Consider the following 11,489-nt stretch of genomic DNA (forward strand, 5'->3'; position numbering starts at 1 on the left):
TAAAGAGGCCTCTCTCTTTCTCTCTCCTGCTGGTCCAGTGTTTGTGAGATGCAGCCTGGTTATATAATTGCTAATAATGACAATAAGCAGCATTATTTGATTTTCATTTTATGTGAAGCTCTGTTTTAGGAACTTTGCATTGATCATCTTACTTAATCTTTTTAATAACTTTGTAAGGTAGATAATATTTCATGACCATTACAAGTATAAATATACAAAAGCTAGGAAAGAATAAATATTCTTGACAAATTTAGACATCTGGAATTCAAAACTTGAAGTCAGAGCACAAATGTTCAATTGTTAGATTATGATACTAAATATATGAGTATATTTTCTGTGAATTATAGATGTAATATTATAGGAAAATAAGCTTAAATTCTGTTAGGTTAATTTGGGATTTTTTTGCTGATTTTTCTAATGTGTGAGAATGGGCTGTATCTTTAGGTAGCCTTTTTTTCTGTGTCAATAAAAAATTGAAATTAGCTGTTGAATTATTATACTTTAAGCCTGTTGTAACAAGGCTGAATATCACACAGCAAATAAGGTGTCCTTCCTCTAATATTGTCATGAACAAAAGCAACATAAACAGTAAGACTGTAATGTTGACTCATTCACTCAAAAACATTCTGTTATTGTCATTAGGTTCTCTTGAGTTGTAGAGTTACATTAAAAAATTTTTAAAATGAAGGACTAAGCTCTTTAGTCTATATCAGTAAAATGTCTTGTTCAAGGAAGAGACCTGGATAACTCTCTCTCTTGAATTTGTTTGGACTTTACTCCATAAATGATGGAGTTGAGAGTGGGTGTTACCACCACATAAAGATTAGCAAGAAGGATATGTATATGGAGTGGTATACTGTGGCCCCCAAACTGGTCGGCAAAGAAGGAAAAGAAAGCTGGTGCATAGAAGGATGACACACACATGGGAGCCACAAGTACCCAGAACCTTGAGATGAGCACCTTGGGAAGGAATTCTAAACACGGAACAAAGTATAAGGACATAGGAGATGATGATAAGCACCACATCCAGACATGTGAAAAACAAGGCCACAATCACTCCCTGGTAGATGCTGATTTTGATGCTATCACAGGCCAGATGAAGAAACTCCTAGTCACAGACGTGATACCCATTTTTCCACTGACTGTGGTAGTCAGAAGGGCAGTATATCTTAGTGGATAACAGATAGCCATATAATGGTCAAATCCCATGGCCAGCAATATGGCAGACTCTGCCATAAAAATGAAGTGTAGGAAAAGCATCTGAGACACACAACCACTGAAAGAAATACCCTCCGCTTTGAACTAGAAGATTGCTAGCACCTTTAGTGTGGTGACTGTGGAGAGAAGCATATCTGCTAGGGCTAACATGGAGAGAAAAAGGTACATGGGTTCATAAAGACTTCCCCTCAGTAAAGATGAATAATAATAAGAAGGTATTGCCTACAACAGCTGCTATGTACAGGGGATAAACAGATGGGATGGAGATTCATGTGTGTGCATCTTTCATTCCTGAGATACCAAGCATGGTGTACCAGATGTCTCCAGGGTTGCTCTGCTTTGAAAAAGTCATCTTTTACTCTGTGCTCCAATACTAGACCTTGGAATGGAATAAAGAAAGGAAAGAGAGAGAGAGAGAGAGAGAGAGAGAGAAAGAGAATGAAGAACTACAGTTATTTTATCAGGGTAAGTGTGAACTTTGGCATTGTAGGAAAGTAATTGCTTTACAAAAGAATTGGTGATCACTCTTGATTCACCAATAAGCCAGAGAGACTTAATTGACATGAAAGTTATCATGGTTTTGTAGGGTTATTGCCACTGGTTATTATGGTGATGGTAACAACAATAATTATAAACTTTAATGGATTTCAAATATGGTCTAGGTATAATGTTCAATTATTGATTTGACATCAAGCATGAAGTCTCTAGTAGGCTCTTGCACATCAGAGAGTTTTCCTTTTCTGATTCATTATATCTGATTCATTATAGTAATTTATCACATTATCATTCCTGGAGCTCCAGAAATACAGATGTGGAATACTGTTGTGGCCTTTTTAGGAGATTAACACCACTGAATCAGTGATAATGATTATCCTTATACTTTAAAATGAAGTCTTCATAAAGGAGTGCCTTTTTTCTTTCTTCAATAGTATACTTGGAGATAAATACAGTAAAAGTGCAGGTAGTCTTTGCTTTTCACAGTGCTGTATTAACTGAATATTGCATATATTAGAACCATGATTTCACTTTACAGGTTACAATAGGCATGTATTTCAGTTAAACAGGCAATGTGCGAAGTGAGCACTCATATTGCTTTATTCTAACTTAGGAGATAGTATCCACTCATTGTTCACACACATGAACTATAGCTCCCACTATTCCCTCCCACCTACCCTAACATTTGCTCATATTTTTTCTTCTATCATGTATTTTCATATTAGCTCATTTCTTTCCTCCTCCTTCATTTCCTTTTCGACTCAAACTTCCATAATATTCCTGGAGAAAGGAAAAAGGTAGGTAACAGATAAAGCAACAAAAGAAATGAATTGTCAATGTATACAGTAATTAAATAAATTAATGAAAGTGTATTAAAGGTCACTCTGTGTATAGTACTATGCTAAAGAAAGATTCAAATATAAAACATAAATATTCTCTACTTCAAGAATGTCTTATCCATGTGAAGACACCAAAACATGGACAAAATAACCACCCCTCAAAGCAGATCAGAACAAGAATGATGGAGATATTCAAGCATACATGTATAGCAACACAGAATAGATATTATGTTTATCAAGGGACTTGGGACAAAGACTCATGGAGATGATGTTTTTGCTATCAATATAAATAAATATTTTCATTAGAGAAGTTAACTAGAAAAATATGAGGTGTATTGAAGTACAGTTTTATATCTATTGTAAACTCTTTATACAGAAGGCCTAACTTTGAAAATATTATAAATTTGATTAATAAAGACAAAATGAAAGCTTACACTTTGCTCAAGACAATATAGAAAAAAGATATTAATTTTGAGGATTTTGTAATTTTAAAAATCAACCTCACAGATAATTGGGCAGAAAAATTAAACACATTGAATTTAATGTGAACGCAGCTGACTCTTCACCTCCCTATTCTGCATTTGTTTCTCTTCAGTCTACCTACCCCTTTAGTTTTCCTTTCCATTCTGAATTATTTAGTCCTAAAACAAACAGTTGAAGTGCGGCAATGTAGACATCTATACTGGCGTGTATGGCGTTGGTAATGGGCATCACCAGAGAAGGGTGTGGGAACCTGATCATATGAGGAGAACATCCCTGCAAGTTGTTTCCTGGCAAGTGATGCACAGACAAGACAACATAAAAATGATTACATGGGAACATGGCAGGGGGTGTCAGCTTGGCAGGGAGGATTCTAAATGTACTATAAATAGGAAGGATGGTGAGGACAGCCAAAGCCTGAGTAGTACCTTTCTTGTGCATCTGTCTCTTCTCCAGTGCCATGAACTCTAGATACTTTGGTCTCCTGGAATTCTCAGCAATAATTTTTTAACTCAGGTGGTTCACAGACTCTATCTGGGTTTCTTCTCCATTTACCACGGTCTACAGATTATCTCAAAGCAATCAGCTGCAGCAGTTATAGGACCTAGTTTATTTATTTATTTTTTTGTCTCTAAGAGATCATGGTCCTTCATTGCTAGATACTAAATATCTTGGAAATCGTTGCTGCATATATTTTGTCTAATTATTTTCATTGTTTTAGATGGAAAGGTAAATTCTAATCCTCTTACTGCATCTTGTCAGACAGCAGAAGTCCCTGTCCATTCATTCTACATTGATCAAGTATAGGTTGAATGCCTTCTCTATACCAGTCATTGTATTAGGCATTTGGATGCCTGCAATATTTTACCATTGAAACATTCAAGAGAGAGGAAGAAAGATACAGTAAAATTTTGAAAAGAGTGGGCAAAAGTTATAGGCAACAGCTTTACAGGAAGAAAAGAGGAGAAAATCTGAAAAAAAAAAAAAACAACTTTACTGAGGCCACACTAACTCAGACTGTCATATATGGCAGTACACCTCTCAAAAAATCTACAACATTGCAATGTTCTGAAACAATATCATAATAATGGGAATCTATTACAATGGTAATGAAGGAGATGGTTTCCAACACTCAACTTCTCAGAGAAAAGTAGAGAATCATATTTCAAAAGGATTCACCTAAAAAAAAAAAAAAAAAAAAACCAAACCAAGTATCAGGAACAATCACTTATAAAGAAAAGCTCATCAAGTGTTTGTGTTGAACAGTAAGGATTCAGCTGCTCTCAGGCATGAATGTGTGATTAATTAAAAGGACTTTAGGGTATTAAGAAAAGCAAATTTGCCATGGTTTTAGTTCCAAGTTATTTCTTTTTGTGACACTGTGTGTAAATAGTATTTAAATTAATATCTCATGGGACTATGTTGATAATCTTCCTCTAGCCACCTTCCATCCACAATTCTTTATTTATTGCAATAAATAACTCTGCTGTGATGCAGGTGCCTCTATAAGAAGTTTCTGACATCTTATAAGAGTCTATCCACTCCCTGTCAATGCCAAGGAGGGTGAGACTGAAAGGGCAGAACTGTGCTGCTGAATTCTCTTGTTAGTTTTTTAAGATGGTGCTGGTTTCATGGAGAGAAGATTGTACACTATGTGGAGTAACTCTACTTTATTTTCACTAAAATAATAGGGATGAGGCATTGTTTTTAGGAGATACTCAATTGAGGGCTCTGGGGCAGAAAGGATAAATTATACATCTTAAAGTGATTAGGGGTGAATTTGGAAGTGGGACATGCTAACTGAAACAGTTAAATGTCTTTGTGATATACAGGAATAATCTGTAGGATATATTTCTTAATGGAATGGGTAACCCACAACAAGATAAAAGTAAATTAGGATGAGAATACCTGGAAATTGAGCCAGTTGACAAATACTAGAATTAATATTTACATAGGATGATACACTTTTCTTCCCCAACTTTCAAGATAATAGCACCTACTCTTGAATTCTAAGTGAGCCCTACTGGGTAATAACGACCCCCAAAACTTTCTATACCTAAAAGTTTAAAATGAATCCTGGATTACTAGTAAGTTTTATGCCTTTGCTGGAGATTACCAACTATAGGCTGTGGTAGGAATCTCTAAACTATTAATTTATTTGTTTAAACAAAATTTGCCATGTGCCTTCTTTTCCAAACAGAGGTGAACTATCCTTATGCAGATACGTGAAGGGTGAAATCTCAACATGAAAGGTACTTAAAGTCAAATTTAGTAAGGGAAAACAGTTGGAAGATAATATGAAATTATATGTGTCATTATTCATAAAGAGGAATTAAGCAATACATTCAGTGGGGATTTGATGGCTGGAAAAATTCTGGGGATTTAAAATAGGCATTGGATCATTTTTATAGATTGTTGAATACAAAGTGTCTTTTAAGTGTGGTTTTAAATTACTATTGGCTACGATGAAGCATGATCACAGTTGAGAATATATTAAAAGGTATATACACATCTTTATGTGAGAATGAGTAATATATCTAGTAATACATCTAGTGTAATAAAACAACCAATCTTACTAGAGAGTGAGTAAAAAATTAAATTAATTGAAAAAAGACATTCTTATTGAAAAGGAACAAAAATATAGGCACAAAGCATATTTAAAAATGAAGCACACAACAATATGGACTAAGTACACATTTGACTTTTACATTAGTTGTTGCAGTATTCTTGATGGTGGTCTTGATGCTGATAGTGGTTGCAGCAATTGCAACAGTGATTAAAAAAAATAAAAGAAGGGAAAGATGGATACAAAGAAGTGAATTCCAAAGAGTGAATTCCAAGATATTCTGGAAGAAAATTGAAGCCAAGGGAGAACTGGTTATGTGTGCATATATGAATCTGTAGCATATTCTACGTTTCTGCTTAAAAGACATACATGATATATTATGGTGAATAAGACATTTATGTTTAGAAGAGAGTTTTCTTAGTATTGCAAAAAGCAACGTGTTCAGTGACTGCGTGGGCAGTGTTTATGGTGGGATTGGATGTTCTACTGTATTATTCACAATAACTTTCTTTTTTTAAAACCATGTTTTTTTAAAAACAATGAATGTTTTTTTAAAAACATGAATGACTCTCATACTCCACATGTACAGCTGAAAAATTCTTTCACTTAGTATCCTAACTCCCTAAGAAGTTGACCTCCTTATTAAGGGCTATACATGTTCATTGTGACTCTTCCTCCTCTAAAAGGACATGTTTTGTAAAATTCTCCTTACTAGTCATATAATGAAAGAATGTAGTAGGTTGTAGTAAACATTCAGTGCCAGTAATGTATGAATGGAAGACTAAACAAGCATAGGTCTACACATCAATAGATGGAAATATACAAATTATGAGTCCTCTGGAGTCTGTGTTTTAAAGACATATTAACATTTATGGAAAGATTATTTTGTTTCATTTAATATTTACATGGTTTTAAAACAACACAGAAGTTCTAATTTTGGCTGAGAGTAAAAAAAAAAAAAAAAAAAGAATAATCTCTTGTTCCAGTCCTCCCTGCTGTTAGCCCTTTTTCTGAGAAAGGGTCCTGCATTAATTTCTGCTCAAATTTTCTTCTGGTGTTTTTATTTTGGTGTATATTTTTAAAGTATCTGATTTTACAAAAGATATTTGCTTGGATTTCATGCTCTTCTAGGTAAGAGTTTAACTCAGTTTTATTACCTTTGTTCCTACTCCATCCTTGTTTCCAAATGTAGCTGAATCAGTATTTCCTGTTTTTGCATGACATTTTGTAATTTTAAACAGAATACGTAAATTTTAATGTATTCAGCCAGTCACAGGTGTCCTCCTGCCTTCTTTGTAGGATAAAGATATGACTTAACACCATTTTCTCTAATCATGAGATTTTTAAGACAGTTACCAAGGTATTTAATGTTAACTAAGATATATTTTGAAATGGATATATTTCAAATTTTTTCAAGAAATTATTTGTTGATTTTTTTTGCATAATCTGTCCCTTAATTTTCTTTTTCTCTCTCTTTTTTTTTTTTTATTACACTTTAAGTTCTACGGTACATGTGCACAATGGGCGGGTTTGTTGCATATGTATACATGTGCCATGTTGATGTGCTGCACCCATTAACTCATCATTTACATTAGGTATATCTCCTATTACTATCCCTCCCACGTACCCCCACCACACGACAGGCCCCAGTGTGTGATGTTCCCCACCCTGTGTCCAAGTGTTCTTATTGTTCAATTCCCACCTATGAGTGAGAACATGCAGTGTTTGGTTTTCTGTCCTTGCGATAGTTTGTTCAGAATGATGGTTTCCAGCTGCATCCATGTCCCTACAAAGGACATGAACTCATCCTTTTTTATGACTGCATAGTATATGGTGTATATGTGCTATATTGTATACATGCTCATATATATTGCACATATATATGTATATGTGCTCCATGGTGTATATGTGCTATATTTCCTTAATCCAGTCTATCATTGATGAACATTTGGGTTGATTCCAAGTCTTTGCTATTGTGAATAGTACCGCAATAAACATACGTGTGCATGTATCTTTATAGCAGCATGATTTATAATCCTTTGGGTATATACCCAGTAATGGGTTGGCTGGGTCAAATGGTATTTCTAGTTCTAGATCCTTGAGGAATCGCCACACCATCTTCCACAATGGTTGAACTAGTATATAGTCCCACCAACAGTGTGAAAGTGTTCCTATTTCTCCACATCCTCTCCAGCACCTGTTGTTTCTTGACTTTTTAATGATTGCCAGATCACCATTCTAACTGGTATGAGATGGTATTTCATTGTGATTTTGATTTGCATTTCTCTGATGGCCAGTGATGATGAATACTATTTTAGATCCAGTGGAAAAGTAATATCAACACCCACTTCAGTGATTTATCACTGTTATATTTTGATGAGCAGCTTCCTTTGAAAATATCAGCACATCATTTAAAAACAAAGCATTAACTAAACTAGAAATTTATTTTAAAAATGATTAGTATCCCATGAAGTTGGAAAGTACGACTTGAGTTTTATGTGGGTTGTTGAAATATTTTACACTTTATTTCCACAGTTAGAAATACCAAGAAAAATACTCATGCTTCCAGATCCTTAAATATGATGTTGATGCCAAAGAAAGTGCTGGAAAGTCTTTTGAAAGTTCACCAAAGATGAAAGTAAATGCAGATAAGAATGTAATCTGAATAAGTTATCAAGACAGAAAATACGTTCTGAGACTAGTTCTTTTTCTGAGAACTTGGATAAGAGAGAAAATTATGTACTTAATTTTCATTTTCACTAGATTAATGATTGAGTGTTCTTGGCCAATGTAATTCCACTAGCGCTTACATTTTACCAACAGTTATCTCTTGACCAAACATTAGATAGTTATTCCAATAGTGTTGAAACTTTTTAAGGATAAATTCCTTGATGTAAACTGCCTAGGGTAAATACTGCCCCAGGAGAGTTAGACGTATTAGCTATCACTATCTTAAAAGTTAGATTTTATCTGTACAAATAGAAACATTTGGAAGCTTACCTGGGTTACATTTCAAGACATTTGCATGTGGAACCTATAAAGAATAGCTGGTTTCAGCCACACATTCTTCTTCTAACAGACATCCGTGGACTGGAGTCTGTACAAATATGGATTTCTATGCCCCTGTGTGTCATGTACCTCATTGCCATCCTAGGAAACTGCACTATCCTCTTTGTCATCAACACTACCTCCAGCCTTCATGAGCCTCAGTACCTCTTCCTGTCCATGCTGGCAACTACAGATTTGGGTCTGTCTTTGTCAACTCTACCAACAGTACTCAATGTCTTCCTCCTGCATCACAGGGAGATTGAGTCAGTCATCCTGCTGGCCATGGCCTTTGACCGGTTTGTAGCTATTCACAACCCGCTGAACTACACCGTGATTTTAACTCCTGCCAGGATTATTCAGATGGGGCTGACAGCTGTGGTTACGACTGTGATGGTGATGGTACTTGCCAATCCTGCTCAAGCGACTGCCCTTCTGCAAAGATGTCATTCTATCCCACTGCTACTGCTATCACCCTGATGTAATGAAGCTGGCCTGTGGTCCTGTCAGAATCAACATGATCTATGGGTTGTCCCTTGTCATCTGCTCCTTTGCAATTCATTCTATGTTCATTTTCATTTCATACACCTTGATTTTGAAAGAGTGCTGGGTATTGCCTGCAAAAGTGGTCAGCTCAAGGCACTTATTACTTGTGTTTTCCACGTCTTCACTGTCTTCCTTTTCTATGTGCCACTCATTGTGCTGGCCCTAATTCATAGGTTTGGTAAATTCACATCTCCTCTTCTCCATGTCACCATGGCCGATCTCTTCCTCTTCTTGACTCCTGTCCTTAATCCGTTGGTTTATAGCCTGAAAACCAAACAAATAAGGTCAGCAGTGCATAAGGTATTCAACAGGAGAAATTTGCTCAAGTAGTAAAGTATTGCCTTACTGAAAAAGACGCTCTGTCTCCCTCTTCCCCTTTCATCTGTCTGCTTCTCTCTGGGGAATATGTCATCACTTCAAGGCATAGTCTTATGAGAATTGAGATATTTTATTCTTGTCTGCCAAGAAGATGATAATATACTTAGTTGTTGTCTAAGAAGTAAATTTCCAAATATGACACTTTACCACATTGTGAAGTGAGAATATGTATATGTGGAAATCGGTGAGGGATGTATGTATTTTTCTTTTCTTGTTTAAAGAAACACACAGAATATGTAAATTGAAATATTGTGGAAACAAGGCAGTTAACAATTGTTTTCTGGAAAACAACAATGAAACCAGAATATACCAACAGACGGGAAATAAGTTCCTTGTACTTTTGTAACCCAAACTTCAGCATCATGCAGTATACCAAAATAAAAAAGCTGTATGCATACCCACTGCATCTAAAAGTTGAAATTTAAAACAATAAAACAAACAAACAAAACTCAAATTATTTTTTTCAAGGAATCATCCACTAACACAAAGGAAACATCTATAAATTAGGGAAGGTGTACAGGATTATTTTAGTATTCATTAAACATTAGAAATTAAAAGTTGATTATTCTATAAAATTTGGTCATTTCATTGAATGTTGATCCATCATACAATATATGAATGAAAAAACAAATTTGTCAGCCAGAAAATGGAATGAAGTACTGATGTGCTACAACATAGATAATCTTCAAAAACATTATGCTAAGTGAAAGAATCGAGATAGTACATAATCAATTTATGTGAAATAATTAGCATAAGTAAATCTATAGAGACAGAAAGTTGATTGGTAGTTTCTAGATGCTGGGTGGAGACAGGAATGGTGAATAGCTGCTTAAAGAGTATGAGGTTTTATTTTGAAGTCATAAATATATTCTGTAACTAGATACAAGTGGTAGCTTATAAAATACTGTGAAGGTATTAAATTCCATGAATTAATCATCTTAAAGTCATTAATTTTACAGTATATGAATTTTACCTCAATTAAAAAGGTGGTGAAATGCACCACATTAAATAAGATTAAGATTAAGAAAAATGACAACAAATTAAATGTCTGATCCTAGAATGAATCCTGACTGGAGGTAAAAAGCTCTTAAAGAATGTTATTGGTACATTGACAAAATGAAAATACACATGGGAAATTAGATTTAAACATTTTCTAGTTATGTAAGGAGGTATCTTTATTCTTAGAAAAAAAACCACACTGAATGGTTTAGAAGTAAATGTCATGATGTATGCAACCTGCACTCACAGGGCTAAGAAAAAATATGTGTGTGAAGGGGTGGCCTGCCCCTCCACACCTGTGGGCATTTCTCGTTAGGTGGACCGAGAGACTTGAGAAAAGAAATGAGACACAGAGACAAAGTATAGAGAAAGAAAAAGTGGGCCCAGTGTACCAGCGCTCAGCATACAGAGGACTCGTGGTCTCTGAGTTCCCTCAGTATTTATTGATCATTATCTTTACCATCTTAGAAAAAGGGAAGTGGCAGGATAATAGGATCCACTAAGACATATGAATAAAGATCTCTGTGATATAAGTTTAAGGAAAAGTGCTGTGTCTGTATATGTAAACATCTCCATAAACCTTTTTGGTGCATAAAGAGCAGCATTGCACTAGCAAGTCCCACCTTTCGCCCTAAGGTGGTTTTCTCCTTTGTCAGTAAACAGAATATACAATCGGGTTTTCCACCCAGATGTTCCATTGCCCGGGGACAGGCAGGAGACAGATACTTTTCTCTATCTCAACTGTCAAGAGGCCTTCTTTCCTCTTATATTAATCCTCCTCAGCACAGACCCTTCACGGGTGTCAGGCTGGGGGACGATCAGGTGTTTCTCTTCCCACCAGGCCATATTTCAGACTATCACATGGGGAGAAACCTTGGACAATACCTAGCTTTCCTGCGACCTTTGGCAGTGTACGTGTCCCT

At 35.4% G+C, this 11,489-nt stretch overlaps 1 pseudogene; it reads left to right on the forward strand.

Moving 5' to 3' along the window:
• The first annotated feature begins 952 nt into the window (after window positions 1-952).
• LOC112605905 lies at window positions 953-9,519 on the forward strand (annotated as a pseudogene).
• Window positions 9,520-11,489: the final 1,970 nt, after the last annotated feature.

Source organism: Theropithecus gelada, chromosome 14 (genome assembly GCF_003255815.1).
Source record: "Theropithecus gelada isolate Dixy chromosome 14, Tgel_1.0, whole genome shotgun sequence".
Lineage (NCBI taxonomy): Eukaryota > Metazoa > Chordata > Mammalia > Primates > Cercopithecidae > Theropithecus > Theropithecus gelada.